The sequence below is a fragment of the Trachurus japonicus genome, chromosome 20, assembly GCF_045865225.1.
Source record: "Trachurus japonicus isolate A0001 chromosome 20, Traja_1.0".
Classification (NCBI taxonomy): domain Eukaryota; kingdom Metazoa; phylum Chordata; class Actinopteri; order Carangiformes; family Carangidae; genus Trachurus; species Trachurus japonicus.
Window position 1 is genome coordinate 5,008,167 of NC_140926.1, and position 24,959 is coordinate 5,033,125.

Consider the following 24,959-nt stretch of genomic DNA (forward strand, 5'->3'; position numbering starts at 1 on the left):
GCAGAGCGGCTGCTCTGATTGGCTGGTTTGACCGAGCAGAGTGACGTAGGCCCCCGGAATTTATGGGACCGTACCATTCCTGCCTAAACGGGGTGGTACGGTGAAACAGCGACGGCGAGATGACAGTTCTTATTCATTTTAAACAACATATTGCTAATCTAAAATTATATTATCGTTATATATGACTCATATAATCACTTTTGTACACATATTTCGATGAATGTAGGTGTTTAATAACTCGGTCGCATTTGTGTCCCCCCCGACTGATCGAGTGGACGGTTTGACTCAAAATGGCTGGAGAGAAACAGTTATGAGGATCGACGGTTTTGCCAGATATTTACGAAAAATGAGCGTCTGTGTAGCGTGAAGGTTTTCCCGCCACACAACTGGGGATCCAGGTGAGACGCGTTTACAGTTAATCCGACGTTTCCGGCCTGCCCGCCGCTTTTACACCGAGGAAATGACGCCAAACTGGGGCTCATTTTGCAGTGTTGTCACGGTAGCCGTTCACTCACAGCAGGGAGATCTCTGGCTCTGTGTGTGTCTGTATTTACAGTCTCAATAACAGCTTCAAACTCCAACAACACGCTTCACACGGGGCAGATTTCAGGGTGATTGTGCACATGCAACACTCTGCACATAGGTAAACGTGTGTAAGCTGTCAAACAGTGTGTGTGTGGCTAATGCAGAGCAGGCCTGTGGCTAAAACCCTGCAGCTGTGCATCGCACCAATACCGTAGGCTACGTCATGAGTCTAGGATTTCCCAGCTGTCACGTCTGTGACGAGAGACGTGCAGGTACAAACTCACCTGACTGGTTCTGCACGGTGCACCACGTGATGTCGTCAGCTGCTCTCCTGTGTGTGCATCTGTGCAGCTGTTACCTGTGTAGGCTATGTATGTGAACCTCAGAGGAGGAGGAGGAGTCAGCAGCACCTGTGTTGACGTTAAACCTGGTTTACAGTGCAGGAGCTGCACAATTAGCGTTTAAATGTATAAACAACACAAGTGACAGATACATGCACTTTGGTTAATTCAGTTTACAAACAGTTTTGTTGTGCAGTTTGGCCTGAGGTTTGAATGTGAGATGCTTTTTGCCACCACAAATGAGGTCACAAACTGATCGTCAGGCGGAAACATAGAGTCTTGTTTTATTTATACACTCATATGATAACATATTTGGATTTTTCAAGTTATAAATCCACAGGCTTAACCATATCAGGTTATATTATCAGGATATAGATGAAATTGAAATGTCAGATCATCATGGTGTTTATAATTTATATTCTCATGTGCTACTTGCAGGTCGGCATCATGACCTGCACCTGTTTTTAGGTATTTTAGGCCTGTGGCCACTCAGACATATAGTTTGCATGTTCTTCCTGTCCATGTGTTGTTTCACTAGGTCACCTGGGAACTTTAAAGGTGTCAATAGATGTGAATGAGATCATAGAGGGTGATAATAAGTCTTTATATGCCGGCTCTGTGATATTAGATATGATAATGGATGGTTAAACATTTCCAAACCATAAAGTTAGGCTACATCTTATTGCCATTATATAATAAATATAACATTGTTTTCATAGTGAGATATATTTGATTCAAGTATACATGTGTGATGTGTTTAGCTATGAGAATCAGTATCAGTTCAGATTGATGCTGGAGGCTGAAGTCTGTTACACAACATGACTCTCTGGAGGTATAGCCTAGATGGTTGTTGCCTAATCAGATCCCAGGCTTGTTAATCAATTATCCATCTTTCCATCTAGTTATGATATATAATTGATAGATAGAAGTGTGCAGTGTGTAGATACAAGCGCTGTGTGAATAGTGTAAAACGCTTTGGGTGGCTTTCCTTTAAACACAACTTCCGTATTTGTTTTTGTATTTCCTGCACTGCATAGGTTCCTGGTTCAGGTCGGCTCGGATGCTGTGGTTCTGTGGTACTGATGTGGTCTCTGTGAACCGGCTCTAGGTTTGTGTGTGTGTGTGTGTGGTATGACTGCCAGTCTGAGACGTTTCATTGGCCCTGAGGTGTTTCATCAGAGCGAGGCTTTGGATCGAACACCTCTGGAGATGTTAAAAGTGTAGAATATGATCGGCGGCGGTGAAATGAAGATGGATTTGAGGGGTGAAAGAAACAAATGAAAAAGAAAATTCCCCTCCAGTCGGGGCCATCTGAGCGGAGCTACTAGGAGTCTGTGTCTCTCTCTGGCTGTGCTGCATGTTCCAGTCAGTGTTCCTGCGTTTCCTTTCCAGATACAACAATTTATTATTTTCACTATCTGCAGCGGCCCAGTTTTTGTCACGTTAAAAAAAAAAAAAAAGAAGCTGTAAAAGGTCAACGAGCCCCGAACGCCTCGGGCCTTTAACGTGGGGAAAGTTGACTGAAACTAATATTTTCTTTTCAGTCACGGCTTCAGTTTTCCAGTTAACCCTTTCATTCAAGAGTGGGCGGTTCTCAGCACAGACGGGCCTCGCTGCCTTGCTCATGGGGGGCGGTGGTGATTAAGCCTGGTGTATTTCTGCTTTTCTAATGTGTGTGTGTGTGTGTTCACAGTATCAGTTCAGTCAAACAAACAAATGTCTGACTCATGTTATCAGGACCCGTTTCACTGTAAATCCTGTCTTTCTTTCTTCTTTTTTTTTACTCTTTTACTTTTTTTCCACGGAAAAATGCCGACTCAAGATGGTTTTTTGTGCTGATGATGTAGAAGTGGGTCACGCCACACAAATCAGAAAACACTGTGTAGCATGTGTTGCTGCTTCGACACTCATAACAGAAACTCCTACGGCGGACGGAGCCAATAGCTGTCGATGATCACAGGAAAACGCTGCCACTCGACTTCTGATTAATAGAAAAAACAAACTGTTGTCATCGCCGGCGCTCTCAGATGTTGGGATGGTTTCACTCAGCTCTGTTGGGGAATACCAATTAGTTTCCATTTATGGTTAATGTGAAGAAGCTGCTGATGTTTCCCTGGCTCAGGCCACAGATACAGTACAGACTGAGGAGGCGAAGACCGTCACGTCCTTTTTATATTCACTTATGGGTTTAGCTACGGGGTTTGTGTCTTGATCTGTGGTCGCCTTGTTGGCTGAACTTGCGGAGATGTGGCGTTTGAGGAACCAGGCTGTAAACGTGTTTATTTCTGCTGTAAGGTTAAAGGACATTTTCAACATGGGAGTGTAAAGGCCCCGACCCGAGATGCAATAAGTCTCCGTAACATTGGGTAGGGCTAGTCTCGTGCCAGTGATCCGAAACATTAAAACAGGAAATGACGGAACGGAGAAACTATAGAAGCAACCATAGAGATAGTGTGCTTCGTTTCACGTATCCATGACTTAGAGAATTATATTAAAAAGCGATGCAAAGACGACATGTAGTTTGTCTCTTTGCCATCTCTGTTTATATGAGTGGTCAATCAGAATGGTCACAGCTAGCACACAGCCAATCAGAATGGTCGACCGTCTCCCTGACTGTCTCAGACGGCCGACGGTCGACGGCCTTAAAGGAATAGTTCACCAAAAAATGAAATTCAGTCATTAGTGACACCCTCATGCTGATGAATACTCTGGAGTAGTTTTTTATTCCTCAAAGTGCATCTAGAGACCCGGGAGGCCGGTTCGTATAGTCCACGGAAACTTTATATGAGATTGATACCACCCGACACAAAAACGTCCATAAAACTAAAAAAACATTTAATATTCCTCCACACTGCTCGTCCACTGCAACCCAAGTGTCCTGAAGGGAGATAGTCCAGAGTTGACCTGAAACGAATTTGCCTAGTGCACTGCATCGTGCACTAGGCAAATTCAATACAGGACTGTTTAGGCTGTAAAAATGTCCTAAATTACATAGTTTCTAGTAAACTCTGGACTATCTCCCTTCAGGACACTTGGGTTGCAGTGGACGAGCAGTGTGGAGGAATATTAAATGGTTTTTGTGTAGTTTTATGGATGGTTTTGTGTCAGGCCCTATTACTCTCATATAAAGTGTTCGTTGGACTACGAACCGGCCTCCCGGGTCTCCAGATGCACTTTGAGGAATAAAAAACTACTCCACTTTAATTTTTTGGTGAACTATTCCTTTAAGGAGAGTCTAGTGGCCATTAGAGGAACTGCAGCTTCATTTTAAACTTTAGGCCAAATAAATGCTAAACATTTATCCTCCAGTAGGATTTATTTATTCAGGAACATGGACGCAGGACACTTTAATCATCAGATCGTTTCCACCCTGAAGGAAATAAATCACTGGAACAAATGTAGCTCATCATCAAGAAGCTTAAAACTAAGTGGATTAAACACGATCTCTTCCCTGTTATTTGTTGTGAATGGAGAAGATAACGCACCAATAACAAACTAATCATTTATCAGTAAAAACAGTTTGATAGTTTCTTGATAAAGTTTGACCATTAAATGAACCAGGCTGATCTGAGCTCGTTGCAGATAAATAAATAACAGGGAATTTCATTAAAGAAGTGCTGAATTACTTTGAGCTCTTTTATAAACAGTGTCATCATAGTTTATGGAGTTATATAATTAGAGAAGTTGGGTTTTTTTATGTTGTAAAGTTTCCTGTTTATGTATCTCTGATGATATATTTTAAATTTTATTGACCTCATAAAGTCTGGTGGGGTTTCCTGGCTTCAGATCTGGGCTTCATCTTTTTCTCTTTGCGAGTTTTGTGACTTTGTGTTGGCGGCCATTGTAGTTTTTTTGGATGTTATAGCTCAAACTGTTGGTCATTAGTCAGTTAATTGATTTGCTGGCTGTAAAGTAAATCCATTTTGATAGTTAATTTATCACTAAAAGCAAAACTGGACAGTTCCAGATTCTCAAATGTGAGAATGTGCTGCTTGTTTTGAAGCTTTTACAGTGTTGATGACACAAAACAAGAAGAGAGGGGTTGTTTTCTACTGTATATTTATAATCTTGGCAAAATAAAACACATAAATCTCTGTTTGATGACACAGATAAATTCATTTTATTTAGCAATCACTTTGATTTGATCCATAAACGCTCTCAGCTTTGGAAAAAACTAAAAAAAAACTTCACTCTGCTTTAAGAGGCTGCTTCTGTTTTTCCGTCTTGTTGTGAGTGCAGGTCATTTTCAGTTTAGCAGAATAACATAAACGCAGCCCACGGCCCATTTAGGCTTATTTACAAGCACATGTGACACAGTGAAGTATAAAACTAATCTTATATGAATGAGTGAATGAGTTTTATTCACTTTTCAGTGTCTCTGCTCTGCAGCCGCCTGCCTGACGCTCGGCTGAAAAATCTGTTCAACCTACACAAGTTTTTTTTGTGCCGAGTCAGATCAGCTCTCTGTGCCCTATAGATGAGTCAGATTGAGGAACACCCTCTTCTCCCACACACACACACAAACACACACAGTGCAGGCCTCTTTTATCTGGCTGCTCGCTGTGGGAAATGCCTCACACTTTAAGGTTCATCGCATACAACGATTATGAAAGACGAATTACGCCGCGTGATATCGTTTATCACCAGAATATGAGTTAGGGGGCTGGCACCACGTAAAAAAAAAAAAAAAAACCCAACCAAAAAGAAAATGTTAAAACAAAAAAAAAAAAACCCTGGCATCCACCGTAAACACACACACGCAGACACACACACACGCCATGCGAACGACTGGAGCGTTTACTTTGGCTGGCGAGCGGCTGCACTGTGGTTTCATGTGCGGCGAGATGAGGAGGGTGGAAGCAGGCAGAGGAAACTTAGATGCTTGTCTAACATTTCCGCTAAATCATAACCAAGATCATGTTACCAAAACACACACACACACACACACACACACACACATATACACACTCACACATATACACACACACACACACACACACACACACTCAGGGCTTCTGCACTGAGGCGACACTCATTTCCAGGCTTTGAAGTCCTCGTCTAAAGTCTGGAGAAAGCTGAGAGCGTTCCCAAATCTTGTTGACATTTTACACGAGGGGGTTTGATAACAGCAGCCAAACACTCACACGCTCAAGTCGTTCCGATTGGACGCCGCGTGTTTTTCCTGAGTTTTTCCTAAATCTCGCTGTAAGGCTTGGCCTACTTTATTAAGGCGCCACAAAAAAAAACAAAAAAAAGCCAAATTTAAATCCAGATCCATTAATATTCACACACAGAGGGAGAGAGGGAGAGAGGATCCTCTGGGAGGAAACATCTATTCCTCCTAATTGATTAAAACCATTGAATTCATCTCGTCTCATTTAAAAGATTTCTTCTTTTTAATTCTTATACACAGTTATTATTATACCTGCTGATACATATCCCGTCTGTTAAGTGCTGCCCAAAGATGTCAAGAGGAGGAGAGCTGAGGAACAAGGAAAGTGCATCTCTGGTCTGAATAATGAATGGAGACCATCATACTGTGGGTGGAAAAATGAAGAAGGAGGGGAGGATGTGGTTCAGTAATAGTCTGGGGTGAATATTTCTTTCTCGGGCTAAATTGTTGGTCTTGCTCTGACTCTTGTTTCCAAGAAAAAGTTAATGAAAATTACATGTGAAGCCCTAATGACGGACTTTTACAGGATTTGTAGGGCTTCAGGCGGCGGCGGCGGAGGGGAGGAGGAGGAGGAGGAGGAGGAGACGTATCATTACTGTACAGGGGGAAGGAGCATCGTTCACGGACGTTTTCCACTTGGAGTCGTCATGTGGTAACATCACGAGCAGCAGCGGCGGCCTCGGTGGCGTCCGACCCGTGTGGTCATTCCATCCACAGTAATGATCCAGTTTATGACGCAGCATAAAGACGCCGCTCTTATACAGCTTTTTAGGGATTAACTAACTGCCCCTCCTCTGTTGCCCCTGGAGCGAGGCCTTTAACCCCCAAACTGCCCCAGATGATACGGCTGAGACTCTTCCTGTGTTTGTTGAAATGCAAAATAACAGAAAAACAAGAAAAAAAAGAAGTTGTTGTTGTTGCCGTCACACTCGGGGCTTTCTCACCGTTTTCTATTTCTGTGTCGGTACTTTTCTAATAATTCCATACGTGGCCGTGATTGTGGTGAATGTGTCAGAGTAATAAAGGTTTCACAGTGTCTGTGATGTTGTCAAGTAGACCGACGCCTATTAATAAGATTAGTAATGATTATTATCTGAGTTATTAGTCACTTGTCGGGGAAAGATTGAGAAGAATCGATGAGTTGAAGCTTAATAAACTGAATATATTTGAGTTTTTACGATGTTTTTTGGGCTCTGAGAACATTTTTCACTGTTTTATCCCATTGTTTTTAGATTAATTGTGCAAATAATTAGCATATTGGTCAATAGAGTAGCTGTTTTTGCTTTGATTTATGTATTTAAATATAATAAGCTGATGTGGTAGCATGTAGCAGTGATGTAGAAATGATGTAGCCTAGTAGTGATCTAACAGGGTGATGTAGCGGTGATGTAATAGTGAATAATTGATAAGGTAAAGCTAAATAAACCGAATATATTTGAGTTTTATGATGTTTGTTGGGCTCTGAGAACTTGTGATGAACATTTTCCACAGTTTTATCACTTTATTGATGATTAATTTAGCAAATAATTAGCATATTAATTGGTCAGTAGGGTAACTGTTTTGGTGGTTTGTTAAATATAACATATAATAGTCGTATTTAGAGCAGCTACACACACATAAAGCTGATGTGGTAGCATGTAGCAGTGATGTAGAAATGATGTAGCCTAGTAGTGATCTAACAGGGTGATGTAATAGTGAATAATTGATGAGTTAAAGTTTGATAAACTGAATATATTTGAGTTTTATGATGTTTGTTGGGCTCTGAGAACTTGTGATGAACATTTTTCACAGTTTTATCACTTTATTGATGATTAATTTAGCAAATAATTAGCATATTGTTGGTCAATAGGGTAACTGTTTTGGTGGTTTGTTAAATATAACATATAATAGTCGTAGTTAGAGCAGCTAGACACATAAAGCTGATGTAGCGGTGATGTAATAGTGTGATCATGTAGCGGTGGAGTCGTGCTGCAGTGATCTGTCATCGGTGCGGAGCAGTGATACGTTTGTTTACGTTTCTTTACGCCTCTTTACATCTCTAACTCGGTGAATTAGCAGCAGACGTGAGGGAAACTCTCTCCGTCACTTCGGGGGCCTTCGCCGCCGAGCCTGAGCTCACTCCGTCGTCTTCAGAGGGTTAGGCCCGGTGAATCTGAAACCGAAGCCCACGCCTTGTCATTCCTCCGAGGTCTCTCCCTCCCTCCCTCCCTCCCACCCCGCCGTATATGCGTTTGTGCGTGCGTTCATTCGTTCGTTGGGTGCGGCACGCGCATGAAAGGCAGCAGAGAGGCGTTCACTTTCATCCCCTGTCATTTGGCTGTTTCTCAAATATACCGTCTAACCCCCCCGCTGCTCATTTCTCTGCTTCTCCCACCCACTGTCTCCTCCTCAGCCTCTCATCTCCCCCTCCAAACACATTTGTGTGTCTTGTGTCTTGTCCCCCCTCTCTTTTTCTCTCTCTCTCTCCATCCCACAGCTATGATTTAGGCGTCAGGGCTGCTCCCATCCCCTCCCAGCTCCTGGATCGAGTTACCCTGCCATTACTCAGTCCTTCCCCCCAGTGAGGCTGCTCCGAGCCGCCCGCCTCTCCGCCTCTCCGCCTCTCCGCCTCTCTGCCTCTCTGCCTTTCTGTTCTCCTGCTCGTTGCTGCTTCGCCTCCTCCTCTGCGGACCTTGCGGACGAGTGCAGCTCGACCACAGACGCCCCTGGTCAGTGGAGTCGCTCCAGCTGTGGCACCGACTCCCTGGAAAATGAGGCAAAGCAAAGCCGAGGCGAGGCGAGGCGAGGAGAGGCGAGCGCCGGGCGTAGCTGCAGCTTCAGAGCTGCGTTTTCAATTTCACGTAGGGTGAAGGAAGGAAACTCCATCTTCCCTCTCACAGGAGAAATCCTCCTCGGTTGTGGCTAGATGGCAGGAGGAGGCGACGTAGAAATCTTACCAAATCTCGTCGAGAACTCCCGACTGGTTAAAGCAGAAGTAAGCGATCCGGTGGTTTTGGCTAACTTCTTGTCAGCAGATGGAGTTAGCAGTCCCCGCCCTCGTCCCTACGTCACCACATTCACGCGCATCCCTTGGCTGCACACACAGAGAGGACCGCCCCTTTATGCCGTTCTCTCTCCTCATTGGATAAAGGTTGTAGGATACAAGGAAAGTTTTCTCCTCGGCTTACAGCAGAGCAGAGTGACTGACAGACCCGTGTTTCAGACCAAACACTCTATATAAGTGATTGCTGTCGGAAGATAGAACTATTTAAGACTTATATTAACACAAATATTCCGCTTAATTCTGCTTTAAGTTTAGTAAAACTGACATGTCCAGGTGTAAAATAGGGGAAAAAAAGCAAAAAGTATAAGTGAAGCCGTTGGTTGGGTTTAGGCACAGATAAGTAAAGTTTGCATGTTTATAGGACGTCACTTCCTGCAGCTCATGTACGCCATCTCGCAACAACCTCCTCCTCTTCCTCCTCCTCGTCTTCTTCATCTTCTTGTGGTTGTTTCTACCTTGGCTAGCTGGCTGGCGAGTCGAGCCACACAACAAGCCCAGCAGCCCGGTGATTTGTGGACCTCATCGTTTTATGGTTATGTAATGTCGGTTCGCCTGACGAGTAAAACGTCTTGTTAAAACCCCCCCTCACACACACACTGCCCCACTCCCCCATAAAAGTGACTGATGCAGGCGTTGGCGGCGGCGGCGGGCGGCGTATAAAGGCCTCGCCATCCCCCCTCCTCCTCCTCCTGTAGCACATGTCATGAGATGTGTCCAAAGAATGACGCTGCAGAAACGTCTCGGGCCTTTATCTCTTGATTAATGAACGTCGCTGAGTGAAAACTTGAGGAGCTGCGGCTGCTTTAGTTTTTAATTTACGGGCGGAGGTGTAGTACCTGCGCCCTTTCATACGGTGTAAAGTTTTATAGAAGCTCCAGCATCCTCCTCCTCCTCCTCCTCCTCCTTCCTCCTATTAAGCCTGTTGTGCTCTCACAGCGGAGCCATAACTCCCTCTCTGCCGTCGCCGGGCGCTTTCAGCTCCTCTTTAATTTATTTAGGCCCTGACATATGGGCCGTCCTGCATGCACGCCGCGACGCAAGGTAGCGTATCGCGGCTGCAGGAAAAGGGCCCGCTCAGGCTAGGCTAATCCTTTCTAATTGAAAGGGAGGCAGCGTCGTGGGCCACTGGCTTGTGAGTCGCTCATCTCAGCCTGCTTGTTTTACAGTAATGAGACATCTGGGGGCCCCCGAGAAGCCCAGGCCTGTTTGTAGAAGGAGAAGCGGCTCCAGAGCCCGAGGGCCTGCAGCGGCTGTGACAGACGACGAGCGAGAGAGCGAGTGGATGAGCCGACTGTCTGTTCGTGGGCGTTTTATTCTGCCCTGATTTGCTGCGTTAACGTTGCATTAGATTTATATCACAATGATAAAATGTGGATTTTTTAAGGACGAGGCAAAACCAGGACATTTCTTTTTTATTTTACTCCTACGTTCACGTGGCGATATAAAGTTATGACTGTAGGCTATTTCTGTTGTTATGATTATTATTATTATCATCACTATAGACTGGAGCTGTGTTTCTGTTTACATAATAATAAGGTAAAGAAACTTCGTGTTCTGCTGCAGCTGCTTCTGTTTCCACATTTTATGATTATTATTTATGTTTAGCAAGAAGAAAATGTGCTTTTCAGAGATGGAAATAAAGTATAAAGTTGTTTTGCACAATAAATGTTCTTACAATACGTCTGTACGTTGTGATACAGGAGTAATAATGAGGTCAAACTGTGTGAGGCTGGAGGCTTTATCTCTATTATACGATTATTATCATATTTATTATCACTATAGACTGGAGCTGTGTTTCTGTTTCAATAATTACAAAGATTGGTTTGATTCCTGTTCGGTCTTAATTGGTGAGTCTGTGCAGAGTTGTGCGCTGTGTGTTATGGCTCGAACTAATGTATTTATAGTTTATTTTGGCTCCGCAGCACCTGAGCGCCATGTGAATGAATGGATATCCTGCAGTGTGTGTGTGTCTGTGTATGTGTGTGTGTGTGAGTAGGAGATCATCACCCAGTCAGTTTCAGCTCCAGGTCGTGTGAATTCTTCTTCTTCTTCTCACCGTTGGGTTTTTTTTTTTCTTTTCACGCTGCTTAAATTAACCTTTTGTTTTATTGGGAACTGTTTCCACCAAGGTGTGTGTGTGTGTGTGTGTGTGTGTGTGGGGAAACTCTTCACCTTTGTTTCTGCAGGGAGATGAGATGAGCTGCAGCTGAAACCCCACAGGTCACATGGTCTAAATACTGTGTGTGTGTGTTTTTATTTTAGAAGCTATAACAGAAGTGAGTGAGAGGAACAAAAACACAGTTAAACTCGTCCTCGCTCCTGATTAGATTAAGTCGGATGAAAAATGGCTTCTTGAAACGACTAACAAGCGTTAATGCAGAACTTCCTCTGGACTTTTCTTGCAGCTGTGGTTGTGATTCCTGCTGGAGCTGGAGCCAGACCCGATTTTCACCCTGCTGATTATACTGTTGATTAATCATATTTTCTAGAAATGGTGAAAGAAGAAAAAAAAAAAAGGTGACGTCACGTAGTTCAACAAGCTCCAACCAGCAGATGTTTGTTTGGTTTTCTTTTTTTTTTGGCCATTTTTCCTTTATAAAATGACCTCATACCATTTATTTAACTGTCTGTTTGGTTATTACTTCTATTAAAGTGGATATTGACGTGAAGGGAAGCAGATTTGGATCAGATCCCAGTGTAGAGGAACTGTTGAGCTGCTGCTGTGGATGGGAACATCTGAAAAATAAGAATATTAGTGGAAATGTCTATTTATTTTTAATATTTGCACAACTTCAGTACCAGTACCAGTACCAGTACCAGTACCAGTACCAGAACCAGTACCTGCTCCTCTGTCCAATACACACATGAACCTTCACTTTTAATTCAAACAAACTAATGCGACTGCCACAATTGTTACATTTCATCAATGAGAGCAGCATTTACCTCCTTAAAAGAATGTAACCAGCCGGCGGTAAACCTCTAAAAACCTGCGGGTGAGTTAATTAGCGATCGTCTTTTCTCCCGGGATGACGACGGAGGTTGGCCGGCTGACGAGCTCTCCGGACGGCGTGGTGTCTCTGTGACGAGACGTTGATCTGCTCCACAGGTGGAGCTTCACTTCTCTGAAAAACATCGGAGCAAACGTCTAAACAGCCGTCATTTGGATAAACCGACCGCACATTGGGGATCTAAACAGCTACTTTCTCGCATGAAAAAATATTAAAACTTAACAAAGTGACGTAATAACAGCGCTACAGCGTCGGTGGCAGTTTTTCTGCAAGAAGTCTCTGCATTTACCTCTAGAACGAGGCAAAGGAGAGGAGGGTTAGAGACACAGAGGAGGAGAGACCGGACTTGTGGATTTCCCCTTTAAGAGGAGCCAACTGCAGCTTTTTCCCATTGCCACATAGCTGCTAATATTAGCATTTAGCTGTTTACTTCTCAGCTGTTGTGTGTTCAGCATCAAACTTCATTCCTTTACTCATCTACAGATGTTTACAAAAGTTAAACACAACACTAAAATTAACTATCCTCTCACTTCTTATCTTCTACTAAAGTTAGCATGCTAACCAGCTAGCTTCATGGCTTCTACCATTTACTGTAGCTAGCTAACTGTAGCCTGAGGATGTGAACATCTATATAGTAACCTGTAATCTCTTGTTATGGCAGATAAGACTACACAGATATACACATGGTAACATGGTAGATGATAAATAATGTTATCCACCGCTCCATGGATTGATTTCTCACCGGCTTTGTTGAAAACAAATGCACATGGAGGAGAGGAGGGTTAGAGACACAGAGGAGGAGAGACCAGAGTTGGGAATCTTCAATGTGTCTTCAGTGATGATGATGATGATGAAGCAGCTCTGAAACTAAACTTACTCCGTCTCTCAGGTGTGTGGACGTCTCCCCTCGGCTCGGTGTGTGTGTCTGGAGCTTTTCTCTGCTCTGCCTCGTTGTGTTTCCGTGCCCCGGGCTGCGAGCGGCCATGGCGGCCTCTTGTATTGCCATTTTCACACAGTAACGGTGACCTGGCAGTGCATTAAGGCAGGTCTGCTGCAGCTACACTCCAGATCCAATTGGACACGCTAAGCCCTCTACAGCTCACCAGAGACCTCTAAATTACTGCTTTTCACAACCAGAAAAACACCTCGCACGTTTGAGGGGAGATTTCTCTTTGTTTGCTGCTGCGTTTAGTTTTTTTTTTTTTTCTGTCTCGCAGATAGAAATCGTTTGTACGTCTGATATCTTTGCTCGTGCAAGCTGATCCTCTCCGCGCTGTTAAAATCTCTCACGCAGACACTCACAGCAGTATTACGTGATGTTTGATCCTGCTCAGGAAGGTGTGCGCTCTCACTCTGAGAGGTATCAGACTGACTAACCTTGGCAAAGACACTTGAGAGGCTTAAGGTTAATACTAAACTGCTGTAATCCATTATTTGGTTGGTTTGAGAGCAGAGATAGCAATGCTTCAGCATGTACCTGTCAGGGCTAAATGATGCTTATTTCCTGCCAGAGGGATGGGGAGAAGGGGGAGGAGGGTGAGGAGGAGGTGGGGTAATAGCAAGCAGCTGCTTCAGCTGGACCTCACCTTTCTTCATCTTCTGTTGTTTAAAGCTCGACGCCCACCGAGCTCCGTTCAAGACGCCAAACTGTTGCAGGTCTGTGATCGAGAAGAAAACACGTCAGTGAGTGACAGGGCTGCAGCGTAAGCAATAAAATACATGTATCATGAGGCTGAGACAGTAACGGTTTATATAAATGTTTCTGAAGGGGGAAAACACCTGTAGACTATTATCAATACAATTTAATGTGTTTTAAAGTATTAGCAAACACTGGTGCTCAGATTAGTAGTTCTAGAGACACAGTTTGGCCTCAGTGTAGTCTGTTATTTCATTTTAATAGTCAATTAACTCTTGTATTAGTACTATTTCACATAGTACAGACATATTTACAAACATTTATTGTGCAAAACTGCCTTAGAAAAAAATGCTAAACTTTTTCTGAAGTGACTTCCATCTCTGAAAAAGTTTTTTTTTAAATAAAAATACAATAAAATCAGCCTAAATAACATGGAAATATGAACTTTATCATAGCTTCTTTTTAGCTCCCGAAATGTAAGATTAGTTAAATAGTGCAGGGATCACAAGAATCTTAAACTATATTCTACATATAGTATATGAAGAAAAAATATTATATAGTGACTATATGTTCAGATATTGAGATTGAGTTTGTTAATATATAAAAAAAAATATATGAAATTGAAGATGTCACTAAACAAACTCGTCCCTTTACACCTTGATAATATGATTTGCATCCATGTTGTCTCTGTAGCATCATTTTACTTTTATTAAAACAACCAACTGCAGCTCCTGTGATGTGGATATTTGCACTTTGCGATTAATTTCGCAGCCTCCATTAAAATCCAAACCTCGGTGTGTATAAACCCACTCCGCTCCTCTCCTCTCTGTACAGTTTCTCTACACTAATGAGTGAAACCTGTGAGTTCACTCAGCTGATGACAAACCTCCTCCTTTCTCCTCCTTCCTCCACTTCCTCCTGTGATTAGCTAAATGCTCCATCGATTGGCCGAGTCCAGGAGCTCAGGAGCTCAGGAGCCGTATTTATCACGCGGCGAGAAGAGGAGGAGGAGGAGGAGGAGGAGCGTGCAGCAGGATGTAGCAGCGGCCGTCCGTCTTTCATTGGAAAACAATAAACATAAATCTGAGGAATGCATCCATGTGATATAAGTCTGCAGGGTGGAGATGAGGAGGAAGGAGGAGGAGGAGGAGGGCTGATCTGATCTCCTCGGGGCGGAGGAGAGCCGGAGCTCTGTGGGGTTTGCTGACATTTGAGGAAAAAACCCACCTTCAGCAAAGGCGGACGTGCAAATCAGTGTCACGAGTGCAGGATTGGTGCTTTTATTTAAGAAAAAAAACGAGAGCGAGGAGGATGTGAGGGTTTTCTGAGGAGCTCCTCCACCCTCCACCTCCTCCACCTCCCTCAGCATTGCACAGGGACTCTGCATAAGGGCAAGGCTTCTCCCCGTGAATCACAGCTAATTAACGAAGTAATTAAGATCAGAATCTGCGCTCGCTGAAGGACTCTAAATTGTCTATACATTCAAATGGGCCATAAAAGGAAATCCCCTCCATTCATGAAAGGGCTAAATTAAAGCGTTGAGACCCGTTCCTCTCTATTATCCCCCCGCCGCGTGTCACACAAGGGACATCTGTTGAAAAGAGCGAGCCGGTGCCACGCCGAGTTAAAGCCCTCGCCGCTCCGTCACAAGAACTGTTCATAATGCATTCGCTATACATATTTCAGCCCGGGTGAATTTATTTCAATAAATAATGTCACTCCAAGGACACGCTTCGATCTCTCCTCTGGCTGCGAGCCACTCCGTATTGTTATCTCATCCCTCTCTCTCGTGGAAAATGATAGATTAACAAACAGTTTATAAACAGGGCGCCGGGCTTGTCCGCGCTTTTATCATCACCGCACGCTGCAGAAATAACCTCTCCTCCATGATGGATGCTTCCTCTGCTTTTATTCTGCTGTTATGAGCTGAGAGCATCTCAACGGGACGGCCTGCGATGTGTCGGCTCTCTGCAGGGAGGAGGTTCCTACGGAGCAGGAGATTTATGGTCCAGGTGGAGTTTGCTGAACGTCAGCGTCGCTCCATCTCCAGACTCAGTTACTGGTTGATTGCCCTGTCCAATGTCCGGGAGCAGATCAACGGCTCGTCACAGAGACACCACCCGTCTGGAGAGCTCGTCAGCCGGCCAACCTCCGTCGTCATCCCGGGAGAAAAGACGATCGCTAATTAACTTACCCGCAGGTTTTTAGAGGTTTACCGCCGGCTGGTTACATTCTTTTTAGGAGATAAATGCTGGTCTCATTGATCGCATTAGTTTGTTTGAATTAAAAGTGAAGGTTCATGTGTGTATTGGACAGAGAGTCCGACTCCATTGGTCACTGTGAGATCTTTCAGATGTTTCAATCCTAACGAAGATGCTCTGAACTTTTCCTCTTCCGACTTCCAAGAGTTCGAGATGCATCGCGACCATTCAAAGCATTTGCATTCAAAGTGCTTCACACATAGCCTAGAAATCTAGCTGCACCCTAGCGGCAGCAAATATATTTGCTCCGTAGGTGGGTCTAGAAACGAGCCATAGGAACTTTTTTAGTCTCGAACACCGTTTGTGTTCACCAATCACAGCGCTCTATCTGTTTAGAGAGTCGTTGGGCGGGCTTAACGCCATGACGACATACGTACATTTTAATTGGCTTGTCAGGCTAACGTCATCCTGCTCTTTGCTCTGATTGGTCGTAGCGCTACCCTATTGGTGCAGAGGCAGTTTGAAAGACAGCCTTCATCCCGCCCCCTGGATTGAGCCGAGGTCTACCGGTCGTTGCCAGACTAGACATTTTAATGATATAGTCTGGCTACTTCACACAGCTAAACGCATTGAAACATTACAAAGGACACAAAAACAGTTGAAGGTCCAGTGTGTAAAATGGGGTCAAAACCGTGACATCCAGCGTCCAGATTCTAGTTTTCAGTGCTCGCTCCTGTCGGCAAAGTGACGGTGGGCAACTTGTTTACCACTGGGACGACTGGGAGTATTTCATGGAGCATGGAGCGATGAGGTGAAGATCTAAACCATTTTACGATGTGTCTGCTGCTTCCTCCTCCTCCTTCTTCCCGAAACTCTTGAAACCTGCTCTCTGATTGGCTGGATTTTCCGTTTGGCCTGCCGTACAAACATGGCAGCACAAGATGGCGACTCTCTAAAGCAAGACCCTTGTTATACGTAGATATGAAAGAAGAATTATATGGTTACGAAAACGAAACAGATTTTATTTGATGTTGACGTTGATGAGTTTGAGACGGCGGGTCATGGGAATAACACCTCCGAATCACTGTTTATGGTCAGAACTACAACAAATCTGATCGTCTTCCAACCTGCGACTCTCATTCTTGATTAATGAGATTATTCTCGGCACATGTTTTCCCTTTTGTCCGTCTTGCGTTGGTCCAAGACTTTCACCGTGTGCGTGAAGGCTCATGGGAAATGTAGTGTGAAAACACTTCGCTTTCCGAAACTCCTCGTAGTCACTTTCATGTATTTTGGCTTTAAAATGCATTTTAATTGATGTTTTATCGTTGACGTGGTTCTGCACGGGTGCAGATTGTTGTGTGACGTCAGACAACTGATTCTCTGAGAAGTCGGGGTAGATTTTTTTCTCTGACTTCAATGAGTGAGAGCTCCGACTGTGTTCGATTGCACTTTTTCAAGTAGGAAGTCGGAAAGTTCCGGGATGCGACTTGTCTTGAATGCAGCAAAAGGTCTCACCTGTTTAGTGCAACATGTTTGATTAGCACAGAGTTTTTCACGCTTTTATGTTTCTGCAGGATGGATCCATGTGATTTTGACTTTTTAATTTCAACATTTTTGGTTGAGAGAGAAATATCTCAACATGATATTTGGTATCTTTGGTGTCTACATGCGTACACCTGAATCAGGTTTTTGTTTTTCCTGATGTTCAGATGTTGCTGCTCTGATCAATTACTGTGGATTTTGTGGAAGACGATCACAACATGTACTTCCTGTGCATAAAAGCAACATTTTTCATTATTACGTTTTAGGGTCATTCGTAGGGTCACGTCTTTTGTCCAGAGCTCAGAGAAACATCAAACCTCTCAGCAGCAGGAAAATAACTCTAATGATGATAGTTGAAGAGGCTTTTAGTACGTTTCTGTTGCAGCTCTGAGTCTCAGCTTCAGTCCGACTTTCTTTTGCACTTTTGTTTCTGCAGGTCGTTGTTATCTAATGATCCATTCAGTAACTTGTGCAGAGCGGAGATATCTTTGTTCTGCAGGAGAACTCGTACCTGGGAACTCATTTCCCTGCTCTCTCTCTCTCTTAATGTGGCATTTTAAGGAAATCGGCCTCCTGGAGGAAGCCGGCCGCGGCCTGAGTGGTTTATAAGTCCACGTAAACACAACACTGATGTCGACCTTTGTGCTCGTACAGAATAAAGCACACACACACACACACACGGACCCTGTGATATAGATATACATTTACAGTCCGAGCATCAGCGGCCGCAGCAGCAGCAGCAGCTGACTCTTGTTCTCCGGGTACAAAGTAAACCCCTGTTTCCTGAGCCGTCTTGTGCAATTTGTGCTAAACTCAGTGTAGCGGCTGAACACACTTCCACTTAAAGTTTCACCTCGGTCCTCGTAGTGTTGCTGCTGAATGAACGGCACACACACACACACACACACACACACGGGAGAGGTCAAGTCAGAGACGGGGAAATTGAAGCAGAGTCCATGTTGAGTTAGAGGCCACTACCACTGCTTTTCTTGTCTCCATTTGAGCCCTGGGTCTTCACACGCCCCCCCACCACCACCGCGGCACCTCGCTCTGAACGCCGCTGTCAGCAGGGATCAGGTTCACAAAGCCAGAAAGGTGTTACTTAGAGGAGAAGTGAAACTGCTTCTTTTACAGATTCTTAAAAAGTCTCGATGTGAAACGTCTAAATTTAGCTTTTTATAAAAGGGAAAAGTTCATGCCCACAGTCTCTCCCTCCCCTCTCTTTCTCTTTCTTTTTCTTTCTTTCAGGTTCGAAGCAGAAATTCATCACATCAACCCAAATCACTTCCTCCTCTCTTTCCTCTCAGGCAGGAAGGGGTTACTCTCCATGTTTCCTGTCCAATTCCCAGAGCTCCGGCCGTGTTCTGATTGCTTTCTTGATGTTAAACATTCCCAGGCTCCTATAACCTCCTCGCTCCCCTCCGCCGTCCAAGAGCCGTCCCAGGTGAACGAGTGGGCGAACCTCCTGTTTTTAAGGATAAAAATCTCTGCAATTTTTTTTTTCTTGTTTCTCACAGGGGGTGGGAGATACAGAGAGGGAGGGGAGGGAGGGGCGGGCAGCAGCAGCCGGAGCGATGGGAAAGCATTCTTCCTTTGCATGCCGTTACGTCGGTGTGTGAGGCTGTGGGAAAGTGTGTTTTCCTCAACAAAAAAAAAAAAAAAACGTGGGCAGAGGTTTGTTTTTGGGCACGGCGCGTTTTAAAGACATTTAAAGTGTGACCGGAGTGAATAAGTACGAGGAAGACGCTCCTCCAGCTCGTATGTGCTGCTGATATCCGCGGGGGTTTCAACACAAACACGTGTTTCCCCGTCAAACACACAAAAAAAACGTCATCTTTTTTATTATTTTTCCTTCCCACTCACTCACTCACTCACTCACTTCCTTTCCCCTCGTGAGACACCTGATCGACGCCTGAGTTATGTTATCTGCTCTGAGTCAGCGCGGCCTTCAGTCGCATCACTCATAAAACAAAACGGGATCCAGATTGTGCGAAACATGCCTTGCCTTGCCGTGCGTTGTGGAGGCGGCGGCTGCAGCGGCGGCGGCGGGCGTGTGGATATGACCCAGGAGCAGAGCCGGGCCAAGCCGGACTATATTTAGCCCAGCGATGCTCAGGCTAATTGCCCTCCCAGGCCTAATCATTTCCAGGCTCTGCAGCTCACAAACGACTAGAGGGGAGGCCAAACACCCACTAACCTCATGTTAAAGAGATGTCAGCATCAATGGGGCTGTCAGAGAGCTGCACAGACAAGACAAATTAGCACAATGTGCTTCCTCCTCATGCGCTATTAGATGTTCTCTAAGCGGATTGGATGGGAGAGTCCGGTATCGCTGTCTGCTGCTGCTGCTTTTACTGCATTAATTGAATATGTTTCCTTTGCTACTATGTCGGTAATGTGAGGAGTCTTGGCAGCTTCCTCCACGGGCGACATTGCGAGGTTGTCTTCAGTTTGCAGATCCCTCCTCTGAATGCCAAATCCCTCCACTACCGCCGCCTCCTACAGCCAGATTAGCTGCTGCTCGTCGTACGTGGGCCCGATCTGGCCCCGAAACGCTCGATGCCCCAGTCGCTGCTGCTGCTGCTGCTGCTGCTGCTGCTGCTTCTGCTGCACTCACCTGAACTGTGACGTACAGTAAAAGTTTTAGTTTGTCACAGTTTGTTTTCACCACCACCTCCTCTTCTCTCCTTCTCTCCTTCCTCTCCTTCTTCTTCCTGTGTGAGTTTCCTCTTCGGGTCCAGTTGCACCGTTTCCTCTGTGGTTCCTGTCCCGGGGATTTGAACCCGGTGAAGCAGCGGGCGCTCGATGGGGCCGGGGTCAAGGGGGGGTGGCGGTTCTGTTGTGGGATGAACACCTCTTCCTTCCTGGTCCAGTCCCCCAGTGGGAATGCTGGGACACCAGTTGTTTTCCACTGCATGTTCACCTGGACGGAGATCAGGTGACTGACAGCGACGGGAGTTTTACACTGAACAGAAATATAAACGCACCTCTTTTGTTTTTACTCGTGTTTTTCATGAGCTGAACTCACAGATCTAAAACTTTTTCTATGTACACAGAAGGTGTGGCATATCAAGATGCTGCAATAAGAGGCTGCTCTAAAATGTGGACGACGAGCTGCAGATGAGCTTCCCTGAGACGGTTTCTGACAGTTTGTGCAGAAACTCTTTGGTTATGCAAACCGATTGTTGTTGGCGATGGGAGGCCATGATTAGGAATTCATGTGTTTGGTTACGTGGTCCAAATGTGTTTGGACTGTCACTGCGTTTACGTGCACAGGTTGTTCTGTCCTTGTCCCAGTTTACATGCAACAGGGAAAATATGCGTCGTTTCAGCGGGTTAATATGCACGACTCTCCTGTTGACTTTTCTGTCACGGAGTAAAAAACTGAAAATAAATAACTTAAGAGTTCTCGACTACAGTTCCCAACCAGGCGCACTGGTCCAAGCCGGGTTCGGGCTGAAGATATATATACAATTGACTCGTCGGGTCATGTCAGTTTTTATAAAACACATCTTCTCGCTGGTTGCATTGTGTGAAATGCACTGAATTGCCGCTGATGCATCAGCACAGGCTTCGTTATTCTTTTTCTTCTTTTCGCCGAGTTCTGGCCAGTTTCGATGCTAAACTTTGTGCCATTTATGCTCTTGTGAAGAATTTGTGCACTTGCATTGTCCAGTTTCAGTCAGATTAAGGCGTATACATGCAGAAGAAAAAATGGTTTCCAATGACATCATCCGGGTGTTGTAGTCCAATTTGGAGAAGTCCGGTCTTAGTTGGACTAATGTCTTTATATGAGCTTCAGTCGTCCAGTTACAGTCGGATTAAAGCCATAATTTGTTTTGTCATGTAAACGTACTGAATGATGTTAAAAGGTTGAAACTGACCCCATGTCTGTGATCGAAGCGACTCACACTTGATCTGATCTTAGAGCTGTGTTGTTGTGCAAAACTTTATTATAATAACATGAATGAATCGTTTTGCAGTGGTTTTGTTGTCGTCTCCATCCGTCCTCCGTTCTGTCTGTAACTCACCTGGTCCGGTCCACAGGGAGCTGTGTGATGATGGGATGAGTCTGTGAGTAATATGATATTTTATTAGCTGCTCTCCATCACATTCAGGCTGTTGTGCGGCTGAACGGATCTTAATTAGTCTGGAGGTAGACGACTTATCTCGCAGGTTGAAATCCGAGCTCAGCTCCTCAAAAAGCTTCGGCTCTGCCGCTGGCGGGTTCGTTCAGTCAGAGGGTGAACTCGCAGAAATAAGTGAACTGTGCTTGTCAGCTTTTTAAACCCTGAAATTGATTCTTCCTCTTCTTCATCTTCTTCTGTGCTCTTTATTCTAATGACAAGCTAATCCCCCTCTCCGGTTTCCCCTCCGTTATGAGCGCAGCCTCTTATTTCCCCACTCCGCCGTGCGCCGCCTCTGGAAATTAGCACTCATGATGAGTCCGCGCTCTCTGCAAATCAATTTGCCACGGCGAGTCCCTCTAAAAAGGTTACCTGTGGCAACTGGGCCCCGGTCACGTAACTTTGAATTCGCCTCTCCTGCCAATTTTTATTCAGCTAATTAAATAAATGGCTCCGTCTGGAGAGTCAGCTGAATGAAATGTCAAAATATTGATGTTGAATAGTTATGTGATTTCAGGGTATTTGTCATTGGAAGTGGAGGGAGGAGGAGGTGGTGCAGGAAGGAGGGAGGACGTGGGGGGGCTGAGGGGGCGTGGCGGCCGCCGGGGCCGGTTTAATGATATTAGTAGAGATCTGCTGCTTTACTTCTGAGCTGCTGTGAGTCGTTCAGGCTCAGCACAGAGGAGCTGCTGCCTCTCTGCAGGCATCAGGACCTCGATGCTGCTGCTGATCCTCCTCACCTGTCTGACGCTGCAGCCCCCACCTTAATGCAAAGAGATGAAGTCCACCTTAAAGCCCCAGTATGTAACTTATTTGGCTTTTTATTAGCAAAAATCAAACATGTCTATGCAAAGAGATGAAGTTTAGACATAAAAGACAATGACGATAAAAAGTACAAAAAGTAAAAAGTACAAGAGGCAGGACTAGGACAACAAAACACCTTGACATCTTACACAAAACATATATGAACGACATACATAACCCACCAGTTAACTGACCATAGATGGTTAAAAGAGTGGGTAAGGGGACCAAAAGGTTACTGAGAAGTTATAAAGTGCTATAGTGCTAGTTAAAGTGCTATGTGCTAAGGTGCTGTTTGCTAAAGTGACGAGTGCATAAGTGCAAGATTGAATTGAATTGCACAAATACGTATTTCACTGAAGTGGAATCACAGCTGCATACAAATGAAAGCTTTCTGGTTCCTTAGAATGAGTTGTTACAAGTCGTTACAAATACATAAGTGGGCGACGCACCGAACCGAGGCGGCCATGTTGCATCGTGACCGTAGGTAACCACGGAAACTGAGCGGAGCTGTGGGCTCGGCCTGTTAAAACTGTCACCACTGTGTAGTGTGAGGAAGGACGGAGGCACTGGTGTTGCATTCAGGTGCAGTCAGGCAGACGGCCGTCGGCAAACCAACCGGATGTCATTTTACTCCACCAGAGAAAGACGGTAAAAAACAATACCACATCACCATGACAACATATTGTCACGCCTGTATTGTTTACATAGACGCTTGTTTATCCTGTTACATGCAGCGTCTGTTGTCTGTCTGACGTCTGCCCGATTTCACGTGAATGCAACATCAAGAATACGTTCCGATATGCAACCGCACCGCTAGATGGGGGGAATTCCTACGTATTATACCTTTAAAAGAAGACTGGCCCCGCCGGAAAAAGAAAAGAAAAACAGCCGTGAAAGCATGGAGCCGTTTCCTCTGAGCCTTGATGCAATAAATGTTTCAGAATGAGAATAGAGCTGTCAGGACTCAGGACGGTCCGGAGGAGAGTGCTGCTGAAACCCAACGGCTTTTAGTGTCAGAATCAGAGGAGGGAGGGGGGGTGGGGGGGGGGGAGGAAGAGGAGGAGGAAGAGGAGGAGGAGGAGGAGGAGGAGGAGAGGGAGGAGTGTGCCTGGCTTTTTTTTTTTGCAAGTTGTCGACCAGTTGGCGATCTGACATTCACACCCACTTGACATAGTGATGGTGGTGTTGGTCAGCTGTGTGGGGGAGAGACAGTGAACTGCCCCCCTGGTGTTTACAGTGTGAAAGTGTGTGTGTGTGTGTGTGTGTGTGTGTGTGTGTGTGTGTGTGTGTGTGTGTGTTTCTCACTGTGTTTCATGATCGTAGTCGAACAACAACAACAACAATAACTTGTCTTATACAAACTAGTTCTGTGACTCACAGACTTTCGTTCTGCTGCACAGTTTCACAGTCATGGCAGGTTTCTGTGTAAATGTTTCACAGGTGCAACTAAAAAAAAATACTGAATAAAGTGAAACCTTTGAGATATTCGAGATCCAGTGAAATATTTTAAGCCTAAAATCAATAAAAAATTGGATTTTCGATACAGAAATTTTCACGTTCTTGACTGTCAGTTCATTTATACACTCACTCAGTACTCAGTCAGGGCTCCTTCAGCATGAACTACTGCAGCAGTTTTATTCTAGTTTAGGGAAATAACCAGAAAAGCATCAACACTGACATTTTAAAACCTTTTTAATCTCACAGTTCACACTTTATCTAATATGTGCATCTGCCGTTCAAACACTGGTGCTAAACTAATATAATGAATCTCCTTTTGTAAACACTTCGCCGTCTTCTACTCATTCAGTCCTTTTCAAACCTCTAAAACTGGGACTACTGGAAACTTTGCTGCCCCTGTTTTATTTTGAAAATCTTGCAGGGCTCCAGACTGCCCCTAAATGAGGCCATTTTGCCCCCTGGTGCAAGTAAATTTTTCATCTACTTACACATGTGCAACCTGTAAATTTTGCTATTTTTCTTTCAACACTGGTGAAACGTGGAGGGGGTGACTCAAAGAATCTGGTAACTGCAAGTGGGAAAAGTTTGAGGATGATGAATGAAAAGGTGAATAATGAGAGAAATGTAAATATTTGCTTTGCAAGTCAATTTGCACCCCTAAATTTTCTACTTGCGCTCCTAAAATGTTAAATTAGCGGCCACTGTGCTCCTAAAAAGAGTCAGTCTGTGGCTCTGTGTTGTGGACAGGTGTTAACAGAGGTGTTGATGCAGGCACATATTTAGTTTAATTTGTTTGATTTCAGTGCTGAATATGACGACTGCACGACTCAACCAGCTGATAAGAACAAAATAATCTGAGATCTTGTCTCTGCTTTATTAGAAAACGCCTGATAAACTCTGTGTTTCACCTGTAACAGTGTCATGTTTTCAGCTGAGAGCTCCAACCACCGAGACTTTTTTTTTTTATTTAGAGCTGCACTCGTCAGGACCGTGACAGTCTGTCAGACATGAAACACACCGACTCTGTCTGTAACAGAATTACTGAATTATAATGTCACATTAAAAAGTGTGTAGCAGTCAGGAAACATTACACAACTG

General features: G+C 44.6%; 1 protein-coding gene across 3 annotated transcripts in view; it reads left to right on the top strand.

Moving 5' to 3' along the window:
- Positions 1–254: 254 nt before the first annotated feature.
- Positions 255–24,959, top strand: part of znf438 (zinc finger protein 438) — a 55,042-nt gene continuing 30,337 nt past the window's right edge. Inside the window, exons 1-2 of one of the 3 annotated variants that reach the window (XM_085763248.1) lie at positions 256–398; positions 13,703–13,773. The gene's annotated coding sequence lies outside the window, so the exon portion shown is untranslated. Of the gene's footprint in view, positions 399–13,702; positions 13,774–24,959 lie in introns of all 3 variants that reach the window. The other 2 variants (XM_085763249.1, XM_085763247.1) reach the window with 2 other exon arrangements.